The sequence below is a fragment of the Amblyomma americanum genome, chromosome 9, assembly GCF_052857255.1.
Source record: "Amblyomma americanum isolate KBUSLIRL-KWMA chromosome 9, ASM5285725v1, whole genome shotgun sequence".
NCBI lineage: Eukaryota > Metazoa > Arthropoda > Arachnida > Ixodida > Ixodidae > Amblyomma > Amblyomma americanum.
This window is the reverse complement of record NC_135505.1, coordinates 32,707,702-32,720,068: the sequence shown is the minus strand read 5'-3', so window position 1 is coordinate 32,720,068 and position 12,367 is coordinate 32,707,702. Positions and strand designations below refer to the sequence as shown.

The 12,367-nt window shown below is 45.1% G+C and overlaps 1 protein-coding gene across 1 annotated transcript in view; it reads left to right on the top strand.

Moving 5' to 3' along the window:
• The first annotated feature begins 2,778 nt into the window (after positions 1–2,778).
• LOC144104001 (dermonecrotic toxin SPH-like) overlaps positions 2,779–12,367 on the top strand; it is a 178,112-nt gene continuing 168,523 nt past the window's right edge. The window contains exon 1 of the mRNA XM_077636778.1: positions 2,779–2,888. The gene's annotated coding sequence lies outside the window, so the exon portion shown is untranslated. The remainder of the gene's footprint in view (positions 2,889–12,367) is intronic.

Sequence of the window (12,367 nt, the reverse complement as noted above, 5' to 3'; positions counted from 1 at the left end):
ACTAAGGGTCTTTGTACCGAGTTGCTAAACTGGTGTTTCTTTTTTCTAATAAATAATGCTTCGTAAAATTTATGACTATGAACAATTTTATGGTACAAGGGCATCTGTGGCTAAACAGCGCCGTGGCATAAAGCATTTTCTTCTACTCAAGGTGGGGTCAAAGACCCATTTCCCAAGCATTTCACCCTAAAGAAGCCGAGCACCAGACCAGGGGAAAGCTTGTACCCATTGTATCACCAGTGGGTACCCGGCGGCACTAGGCATCGAACCTCGCACCTCCCGAATGCGAGGCGGGTGCTCAAACGACTAGACCACCGCTGCGGTTCGCTTACGCAAACCTAGATGAGGCAATGGAAGACCACACCTACGTCTGCTTTCTTGTCCATTTTCTTGAGAGTGTGAAAAAATTTTGCTCGTGTATAAAAAACGGCTACCTTTTTAAACCGCTGTCCGCTTTTTTCGTACTTACCACTTTTTAAGATTCTCTCAGGTACAGAAAAGATAAGCTATATCGGTTTTCCCAGTTATGTCAGCCTGCGCACTCTGTTCCAAAAGCTTTCCTGTAGTTTTTGCTCACGTGATATTTTCTAGGCATTATTAAATGTTCGCTATACGATATCTATTTTCACTTCTCTACGTCGGTTCGATCCTGACCATGGCCGTGTAACTTGGATGGAGCACAAATTCTAGAGGCCAGTGTACTGTGCGATGGAAGTGCGCGTTAAACAACCCCAGGGGGTAAAAATTTCCGCAGCCCTTTACTACGGCGTCCCTCATACCCTGAGTAGCTTTGAGACGCTTCCACCCCCATGAACCATACAGCAAACTACTCTCTGACAACTCAGTAGGAGAAGTCCTATGCAAGAATAGTTTTTTGCCGCTTCGATAAAGTGTCCACCATGTGGGCTTAGGAGTGAATAAAAATTCTTATCTCGAAGAAGCCCTTGAAAATGTTATCCGTCATTTCGCTTGTTATTCTGAAGGCTGTCAGCGTACGCTGTCAGCGTGCATACGAAACTTGAGGCAATACGAGTGGAAACGCTTCTGAAAGAATTAAACTCAGCCCTTCTATATTGTCGTGTTTTCTGCGTGCTTTCTGCTCGTGTTGCTATGCGCTGCTGAAAAAGAGAAACACACAACTTACTATCACGAAAGATTGTTCTTTGGAAATTTATGCAGAAATCATTTCTTGTAATATTTTTCTCTACTCAATTTGGAATGCTGCTTTGGTTCCACCGCCACCAGCTGCTGAGGCAGCAGTAGAGAATCGAGCATGCTCTAAAGAACAGACCGAGGTAGCCTAAAAGCGGTGAAGAGGAAACTAGGCAACGGAAAAAACGAAGATGTATTTGTTAATAGATAAAAAGGCACTGTCATTAGCACTATGAAGAAAATAGTACAGGTAGCCGCAGAGTGACTCAGTGGCTATGGCGATCGGCTGCTGACACGAAAGACGCGGGTTCGATCCCAACCGCGGTAGTCGAATTTCGATCGAGGCAAAAATTTTAAAGGCCCGCGTACTGTGCCAGGTCAGAGCACGTTTAAGAAACCCGGGTTGTTGAAAGCTCTCGAGCCGTTCCCTACGGCGTCCCTCATATCAAGAATCCCTTTGGGATGTTTAGCCACTGTAATGTAAACAAATCGGGGCCTTACCGATTTTTGGAACAGCATATGTTTTGTGCAAAACTGATACAAATTTCTTTATTCCACAGGCCGATGAGGTGTACGACAACCGTTCTCAAGAAATTTTTCAATTTTAGTGCGAAGCGTTAAGTTAAAAACGTGATATATTCGCACCTTTTGCACTGAATCGGGATAAAAAAGGGACTTACATGTCCAATTACCTACGTAGGTTTCCTCATTGAGTTAATTTCCTCGAACCACTTCATGAACTTGTCCGCACTTATTCAGTTCCTGTTGAACTTGTTCCCACAACTTCTCCTGACTTAGAGCACCAAGAGTGTTTATGCCTTTGCTCGACTTTAGACTCCATTTTTCTTTAACTTGGTTTTACCGAGAGGTACAGCAGGCCTTGATTTAACCTAGTGGAATCAACGTTGCTCTGTGGCCGAGGGGTATAGTGCCCGGCTGACGACCAGACTGACAGTGCTTTTAGTCCCTGCTCGACCACATCTCTTTTCAGCGCAATTGATTTCAGTTCCGAAGAATGACCCATGAGAAATTGTGAAGTGGCGTTCATCACTGCTGTACTGTTTTATAATTTTACGATGTTGAATTACCCGCGCGAGGTCGTGAGATTATGACTTCAGGACCCTCATGACCAATTTGAATTGCCGACGCAATGCAAACGACTATGTCGCATGCTCTCCAGCTTAACGGGGCATTCAAAGCTCTCGCATTCAAAATAAATCACTGTGGTTTCCACACAGGATGCAAAAACATGTTCCTCATTCCTTGAGGTAGTGAAAGCTGCCCAAACTTCTCCGCACGGCTTGGTGAGCTCAGCTGCAGCTCGTTAATATCTACGCCGTTAAAAGAAGCAGCAAAAGATTGTCCGCACAGCGAACAATTTTTCAGCGTATTAAAGACAGCGTCTATTCAAAGGTCAGATTCATCAAGGGACTTTATTGTGACAGCTGTCAGAATACGTGTGAAGAGTTGTCTTTAGGACTCGTAACTACTAACCCAACGGCCTCATATGAATGGCGCACAGGTGGGGACATTAAAGTTACTGAAGCAAGTAATCAATATCATAGCTCGACTGGAGGGCTCGGATATCAGGAGGGGAACACACTCTCCGGTGTGGCGCGAAATTTATTCGCCGCTCATTTCGATACAAGGTGCTACCCGGTCCTGAGGAGAACAGAATCGACGATTCGCGGAAACCCAGCGATCTTATCACCGCTCACAAGCACACGGATGGAAAGGTAATGGATGAGAGCCTTTCCGCCAATAATTCATTTGTCGCACACAGCAAAACTATCAGCCAGTTTAATATCTAAGCACCGCAAAAGACTTGCAGAAGCTCCCCAAAATGAAAAGTGGTTATGGTTTGTAACGCAGAAGTAAACGTTGGATATTTAGTTATGCACATACAAGCTGTCATCAACTTCTTTGCTCGAGAAGAAGGCGTGCCAGGTTTAGAGAAATTTCGAATGAAAATGTTTTCACAATGTTCAAGTTTGAAGTTTGCATTCCTTCGCACGTGTTCAGGGAGCAGCGTTTTCAAGAATGCTCGAAGATTTTCTTCGCAAATCAATAAACCAATCAACTGTTTTCTTTTTCAAACATACACGCCCTGATATGAGTTTTCTTAGTTTATTTTGCGTTTATTCAAAGCATTGCGGTCGAAATGAATAAAATATGTGGCCTCTATATCGAAAAATCTCATATGAATTGATATGTCCCTCGTTTGAGTTCTTATATGTTACATACGAGCTATATACGTCACAAATGTGCCTCGTATGAACTCATAATGGAAGAACGTGAGCTATATGTGTGGAGAATTGTGACTCGCATCAACACATATACTCTATACGCGTCTTTATGTGTCGAACATCAGCCTCGTATGAACTCATATGGGCTGCGTACGTGTTCATACGCGTCAAGAATGTTTTTAATGAAGATATATGAGCTGCAAATCAGTTCACGCGGGTCGAAACAGCGTCTTTTATGGAATTATAGGCAGCATACCTCAACTGACACGCGACACTTGTGCGCACGTTGAAGCTGCGATGTGCGATGTGCGGTTTCACACCAACCTCGGGAGAAACCGATAGCCGCTCATGAGTCCCTCGTACATGGTCGCGCCTGCTTCGTGAAACAAGCAGAAAAGAAGCGAGGAGCAAGCAACTAACATATGTTGAACCAACGCGTGAAAAAAAATATTGGGCTTTTTCACGCAATTTACTCTTGTTTCACTGTTTCTTCCCGTTTTCTTGCTGTAAACCCTGGCTACCCAAGCTGCCTCTCGTTCAATGGGTTCAATGTGTTTGGGTGCACGTTAACTTACATGGTAAATGCGACATTCCTTTGCTTTGAGGACCGGTTGTTATCCACTTCATTAATAACTCCCGGTGTTTTGGTGGAATAGTTTCAGGTCTAGCAAAAAAAAAATAAGTGCACAATATGAGCAGGAACAAGGAAAGAGGTCGCGCTGTGAAAATTATAATATATACCATCATCATCATCATCAGCCTGACTACACTCCCTGCAGGGTAAAAGCCTGTCCCATTTCTCTCAAATTAACCCTGTCCTTAACCAGCTGCAACCACCCTATGCCTGCGAACTTGTTTATCTTATCCACCCATCTAGCCTTCTGCCGCCAACTGCTACGCTTGCCTCCTCTTGGAATCCCCTTGGTTACCCTAAAAGGACCAGCAGTTGTCGCGCCTTTGCATTACGTGCCCTGCGCAAGACCATTCCTTCCTCTTGATTTCAAGTGGGATGTCATTAACCTGTGTTTGTTCTCTCACCCACACTGCCCGCTTCCGGTCTCTCAACGTTACACCTAGCATTTTTCTTTCCGTGGCTCGCTGCGTTGTACTTAACTTAAACTGAACCTTTTTGTTAGCCTCCACGTTTCTGCCCCGTAGGTGAGTACGGGAAAATAAAGCTGTTGTACACTTTTCTCTTGATGGATATTGGTAAACTGGAGTTCATAATCAGAGAGAACATGCCGTATGCCCTCCAGCACATTTTTATTGTTCTAGTTAATTTACTCTCAGGATCCGGATAGCTGTCACTACCTGCCCTAAGTAGACGTAATCCTTTACCACTTGCAACACCTTGTTGCCAGTTGTGAACAGCTGTTTCTTTGCTAGACTGTTGAACAATACTCTCGTTTTCAGCATGTTAATTTTTCGTCCAACCACTATGCTCTGCCTGTCTAATTCATTGATAATGATTTGCAATTCACCTCCTAAGTGACTCAGCTATGGCAATGTCCTCAAAAAATTGCATATTATTTAGATATTCTTCATTAACTCTCATTCCCAACTCTTCCCAATTCAGGCCATGGTATACGTAATATAACATATTATATAATATAATATAGCACGTTATATTATTATATAATGTAGTATAATATAACATAATATATACCAAGAAGTGCGCAAGCTTATCACTGTGAACATCAATATTGTTTATATCAGTGATCGCCCAGTCGTCCATTGTTCTGCTTTTAAAACGCGCAAACTACTGCATGACCTCACATCTTCCCGTCGAAGTGTAAAATAATTTAAAGGGTAATGCGAGTCTTGTAATAAAGAAAATAGTGCAGTTTCCTGTGGCAGCCGTGATGTAGTGGTTAGTTCAGTGGGTTAATAAAGATGTGCAGGTTGATTCAGTTTGGTTGAAGGTGTCTTTTTTGCCCTTCATTTTTACTTTTTTGCCGCCGACCTTATATGGCAGCTATTGATTTGTTGCCACCTTTTTAATTCCAGCTTAGCTCTCCTGTTTGCCAATAATATTATATACTAGACACGTATGACATGCATAGCTACTATAGACAAACATAACACATATTCAATTATATCGTATTGAATACACAGATATGACACCTATGTACGAGAATTGGGCTACTTACAGAAGCGAAAAGCAGGCTCGAACCATAGAGAACTTTTATGTCTTGGCCATTAGACATACAGAAGTCGTTTTTCTAGAAGCCAAGGGCCGCGGGACAACGCAAAACCAGTCTTTTAGTTATTTACTCATTTACAGATTATGCAGAACTTAAAAACGGGTCCGAGCAGGATGACCAAAAATGCATATGAAGAAACAGCAAATTACACAGCACAAATCTAATGCAGCGGCAGTTCGTCATAGTAATCAACAAGGAGCAACCACTCACGAATCGAAAAATCTCGTATACATGTATCTTACGGATGCCGTGTATATACATGTTTGTTTCATATGTGTTACATCTTCCTCATTTAATGAGATACAAATGTCATATATATATATATATATATATATATATATATATATATATATATATATATATATATATATATATATATATATATATATATATATATATATATATATATATATATATATATATATATATATATATATATGAGATGAAAGTGTAGAGAAAAGTTGGGCTGGAAATAAAGATATTTGCAACATAACAGCTCGCACACCGTATAGGAGGGTTGAAAAAGTAAAATAAAATTTTCAACGTATAAGAAAAAAACCGTAATTCCCATGATTCGAACTAGCATCCTGTGAATCCGCATCTGAATGCACTAGCCACTACACGACGACTGTTTTTAACATGGTATTTATTGCAGTGCAGCAATGTTCTATATACATATGAATGATGTACAAACCATGAAGAAAAAAATGACGAATCAAGACAGTGCACAAGACCACACTACAAGCACGCGAAAAGGTGCAACGCATAGCATATTTCTCCTACATCATAATACAACAAACCTGAGCCCCGATGCACTAGAAAAGGGGCAATGGAGAGCGCAGCGCTACTGGCACAGGTACTAGTCGCATTTTTTGTCAATCACAATACTCGCGCTTTTTCCGCATGTTTGGCTCTTTCTGGTCAGTGTAAGAATTCTGGCCACCCTCGGCGATTGTTCCCAAAGTTCACCGATGCGTCCTGCCGGCTCTCAAGTTGTGAATCTGAATGTGCACTCCATGGTAAGCATTGCAACATTCTGGTATATCGTATTTCCACAGCGTTGGTACCTTTCCTGGCCACGTTCTCATTGCGCTCGTATTTGCTGCTACGTGCGGTGATCCACCGCGAAAATGCCAGCCGCTTTCCACTCCGCAGCTTTGCACAGCTCAGAAAATCACAGAAGGCCATTTTATCTTCCGACTAAGAATGTATCTAGGCGCATTGCAAACGCTTTACGAGACAGTTTGGCTAACCAGTAATTACAGCTTAAAAGATGGGAAAACAATGAAACACAGAAAAAAAACCTGAAAACAGGCCGTGTTATTTTTACATGTTGGTTCATGGCTTTTTTTTCATATAGCTTGTTTTCCAAGTGTTTTACGAAATGCGGTTTTCTATACGAGGCACTCATGAGCAGCTATCTGTTTCGTACACTGGAGACAACAGAAGACATATCTGAGCTCATGTATGCGCTCCTGAGTCTCTCGTGAGTAAAGGTATAGTATATATAAGTCTATACAATACATATTTGTGAAACGTGTCAGTTTTTGGCTGGACATAAAAATGAGCAAGTGAGATTTTTGTGACAAGTATCAATAAATTAGACAAATTTGCAACACGTGACATCGTATGAAGCATATATGCGTTCATACAAGGCACATGTATAGATATATATAACTCAAATGCCACCCATAACAGTTCATACCAGAAACATTTGTGACACATTTAACTCGTATGAAAAGCATTGTCACGAAGTGGTCACCGCAACCCGGAGAGCAGAAAGACGGCGAAAATTACGTCTAAGCATGTCTTTATTTGAGCTGACTTGCGCCCACATTGGACTGAATCATTCGGCAGCAGCGAAGCAACAAGCGTGCCGGCGGTCCTTGAACAGAATGCCCGCCGCTGCTCGCCATGCTCAATTTAAAGCTGATAGCGAACACTCGAGAAAAAGCATGCAAGGTTGCTAGAAAATACTGGAACAACGTATAATAAGCTTCGCCTGGATGCGATCAATCGAGATAAATCTGGTCACGTCTTGTAGCGCAAACAAAGCGAAAAAGCGGCGTGACAGCAGCTTTGAAGAATGAAAAAACATTAGAGATCTGGGGCAATATGAATTCATAAAAACACAAAAGAACTTACATAAAATTTTTCGTTTCGTGCCTCAGGCGGCAGTTCATTCCAGAAATATCAATCTTTGAATTTTTCTTCGTGTTTGCAATGTCTATACGTCGTGTTGTGTCACAAGACTGGTTGGAGAGTGAGCAGAACCATACGGACATATATTCTTGGTAGTGTTTGTATTTTTATTCTTCAAAGCTGCTGGCACGCCGCTTTATCGCATTATTTGCGATGCAAGACGCGACCAGATTTACGTCGGGTGCTCGCACCCAGGCGGAGTCGATTCTAGGTTGTTCCAGAATGCTGTAGTAGCTTTGCCCGCCATATCTCGAAAGTTCGCTGCCAGCTATAAATTGAGCATAGCCGAGAGCGGCGGGAATTCTGTTTGACTTCGGAATTCTGTTTTAATTCTGATTGGAAAGCGTGTGAAGCGCACTTATGAAGTCTTCCACGGATTCGCCGTCGTTTTGGACCCTCTTGTTGAATCGTGCCCGTTCAAGAATGGCGTTGCGCCACGGTATGAAGTAGATGTCAAACGGCTTTAGGACAACTTCAAAGATGCGAGCGCTGTCCCCGGAGAGTTTGAAGATTCCGAAGACGTCCTCGGCCTGGTCGCCCATCAAGTAAAGGAGCGTGTCGACTTGGTGTGACCCTGATTCGTCGCAGAGACCGGAATTCGTGTTGAAACGCTCAAACCGTTTCCTCCATTTCGGCCAGTCGGCAGGAGTCGTGAAGAAGAAGGCCTCGGGCGGTTGAATGACGGACGCCTTGTACTGGCTGTGTAGTCCAGGCCGTAGACGCTGCTGTGAAGTGTGCCACCGTAGATGCGTATACGAGCGAGAGGAAGCAGCCCCGGCTGGGGCTTACTGTGGGAATTGCGTTACTTCCGAAAACATGTTCAGACGCCAACAGGGCAGTTTATTGGAGCCCGGCGAATACCGGCACGAGCACGAGACGCGTGCCGGCCGCCGCGAGCCTCGCGCGAGCGCGCAGCAGCGCAGCCAAGCCAAGTGCAGCCAAGCAGCCGACCTAGCCACTGCATGTGGCTACTGGCTACCACAAGTAGAACTTCGCAGCGAAAAAAACAGCATATATTCTTCTTGTACTAGGAAGACTGCGCGAACAAGTTCTTCAGGCTTCACACGACGAGCCGACGGCTGGACATCTATGGTTTTCTAGCACCCTTGGCCGAATTCAAGACAAGTATTACTGGCCCCGACTGCCAGCCGATGTCGCACATTATTTGAAAACCTGTCGAGATTGTCAGCGACGAAAGAACCCTCCCACCCGACCAGCAGGATTTCTGAACCTGATTGAACCCCCGCAATGCCTTTTGAGCTGATCGGCATGGACTTTCTTGGTCCTTTCCCAAAGTCAACGTCTGGAAATAGGTGGACCATCATAGAAACCGACTACCTGACCCGCTACTTCGAAGCAAAAGCCCTACCAAACGAAACAGCAGCAGAAGCCGCCAAATTCTTCGTGGACTGCGATATTCTGCGGCACAGCGCCCCCGATGTGCTCATCACGGACAGAGGAACAGCATTCACGGTGGACCAGACGAAATCCATCCTGCGTTAAGGCTAAACCAACCACTGGAGGACAACTGCATACCATCCGCAGACCAACGGAGTGACCGAACGCCTGAACCAAACCGTAGCCGATATGCTCGCCATATATGTCGATGCCGAAAACAAGACCTGAGACGTCATCCTGCCTTACATCGTCTTCGCCTACAACACAGCAGTGCAGGAGACCACCCAGTTGACGCCTTCTAGGCTCGTCCATGGCAGGGAGGGAACGACCATGCTAGACGTCATGCTGCCCAAGGTTACTGAAGAAGATAACGTTGACGTCGCCGCCTACCTTCAATGCGCAGAAGCCCAAAGACTTGCCCCATTACGGACCAAAGACCAGCAGTGGGCCCACGCCAGATATTAAAACTTACGAAGACGCAACGCGGAATACAAGCCAGGAGACCGAGTCTGGGTTAGGACGCCCATTCGCCGGCGTGGATTGGGTAAAAAGCTTTTACGTCGCTATTTCGGCCCGTACTACAAGGTTCTTCGGCGGCTAGGCAAACTGGACTGTGAAGTCGTCCCTGGCGATATGACTGCATCCCAGCGACGCCGCTTACCACCAGAAGTTGTCAACGTCGTCCGTCTAAAGCCCTATTATGCGCGCTAAAGGGCGCTGTGCTTCCACACTCACTGTTTATTTTTCGCACGACTCATTTTATTTGTGCCGCCGCGGTGGCTGAGTGGTTATGGCGCTCGGCTGCTGGCCCTAAAGACGCGGGTTCGATCCCGGCCGCGGCGCTCGAATTTCGATGGAGGCTAAATTATGGAGGCCAGTGTACTGTGCGATGTCAGTGCACGTTAAAGAACCCCAGGCGGTCGAAATTTCCGGAGCCCTTCACTACGGCGTCCCTCATAGCCTGAGTCGCTTTGGGACGTTAAACCCTCATAAACCAAACCAACCATTTTATTTGTTGCTAGTAGTCTTAATTTTTTAAATGCATCATATCAATGTTTCTTTGAGAGGAGATTAATGCCGCGAATCTTTGCGGTGTTGCTTTGTTCATTCTTCAAAGTTGCCGGCACGCCACTTTATCGCTTTGTTTGCGATACAAGACGCGACCAGATATATCTCGATGGTTCGCTCCCAGGCGGAGCCGATATTAGGTTGTTAATAAATATTGTAGTAGCTTTGCACGCCGTATGTCGAAAGATCAAGCGCTGCAACCTTTAAATTAAGCACGGCCGAGAGCGGCGCGCATTCTGCTCGAAGACCGCCGAGCACGCTGTTGCTACGCCGCCGACGAGTGATTCAGTTCATTGTGGGCGCAAGTTATCTCAATTAAAGCGTTTGGTTTCGACGGAATTTCCCCAGTCGTTGTACTCCCCGGATTGCAGTCACCACTTCGTGACAATATTTATTAAACATCAATAGCAGAGATTTTCGCTGGGTCATTTCCAACGCCTAAATGTAATATGTTGTCTAAGGGTCCCAGACGGTCCCTGCGTACTCGCGTTTTGGTCTTGTGATGTAGTATGTAAGGCTAAAAGCTTTGTTTTATAAGGGGCAGCATTTAATTTATGCTTAAAAGTTTCGAACAGGATGACGTACAATGGTGAGCAAAAGTGGACACCGTAGGCCGGGCGCGGGAACGGCTGCGGGACCACACCGCGGCGCTGCTATCTCCCGCCGCACGCTCGCTGCGAGAGTGCCCCGAGTGACGACATACTTCACCCTCGCTCTCAAGCAGGTGCTTATCACACATTATAATTTCTTGTGCAGCTTTCGGCTACTCTGCACCTACCGGTCGCTACCAGTCGCAAAGCGCCCAATGTCTCTGAACGGAAAGTAGGGTGAACTGCTCCCCTCCTCCTCCGTTTTCAGTGACGGTTACGCGTCCATGCCGTGCCTGTATCGGCATGCTGTTGGAAGGCACGCACGGCTTCCACTCGACTCCCGAATCATTAAGTAGTGACGAATACATCAAGGCGCAAAATGCAAGGGAATATGGATCCTCGCTTCAAATACCCCACTTAAAAGTACTATTAAAAATGTTGGGGGCTCACAGGCTCTTTATTGAGGTGAGATATTAAAAATCTGAACGTAACAATCAACTAACACTTAGGGAAGTTTCCATTAACGGCAATTACTCGAGCAGCTCGGTGCGGCATCGCTTCACGCAGGGATAACAACGTCGGGGCGAAACGCCGTTGGGAAAGAAGCGCCAACTGCTCTTCCTTCCCTCTAGAGACTGGGCGCTTTGCAATGAATGCTCCCCTTCGTCGAGACCGTCAGCTGCAGAGTAGCTGAACGCTCCACTAGAAATTTCTCAAGCGTGACAAGCTCTGGCGCGAGAGCGAGGGGGAAGTTTGTCGTCGCTCGGGGCACTCTCGCAGCGAGCGCGCGGTGCTAAGGTCCATCTATAATTTTAAATTATTGAGACACTTTATGCGCCGCGAGATAGCAGCGCCGCGGTGCGGTCCCGCAGCAGCCCCCGGCTCGGGAGCCGTGGTCTCTCCATTTTTGCTCACCACTGTACATATGTTTGTTGTACACTTTTTCCAGCTACGATTACTATATATAATTACACATCAATAAAACGGAGAGTTGAGCGAGTTGGTACATACTGCTTGGAGTAACAGCGCTGAGACGAGGGTCCTGTTGTCTTCTTCCTTTGTCCCTCGTCTCAGCGCTGTTATTCCCAGCATAATTACACATAAGTATTTGATTCCGTTGACTTTCTCTAGCGGGTGATTTTGAAGGCGATAGGAAAATATTAGGCCATTTAATTATTGGTAACTTTCATGAAGACTTCTTGCGTCCTTGAGCTTCATCTCCAATCGACTGCACCAGAAATGAATCATCTGAAGTTCAGAATTAAGAATGAGTTGGTCTGCGCAAGATCTGAATTTATTAAGCAAAACACAATAATCGACAAAAACCTAATTTGCACTTGTTCACTAATTAAATCAGCACTGCTATTTATGTAGGCTAAAAGGAATAATGGCTCCAATACAATTCCTTGCGGCACTCCAGAACTGACCGGGTGGCAGTTTGAACAATAAGCACTACCACTGACGAACTGTGTGCGGTTAGAAACGCAAGCAGAAACTCAGTTAATTA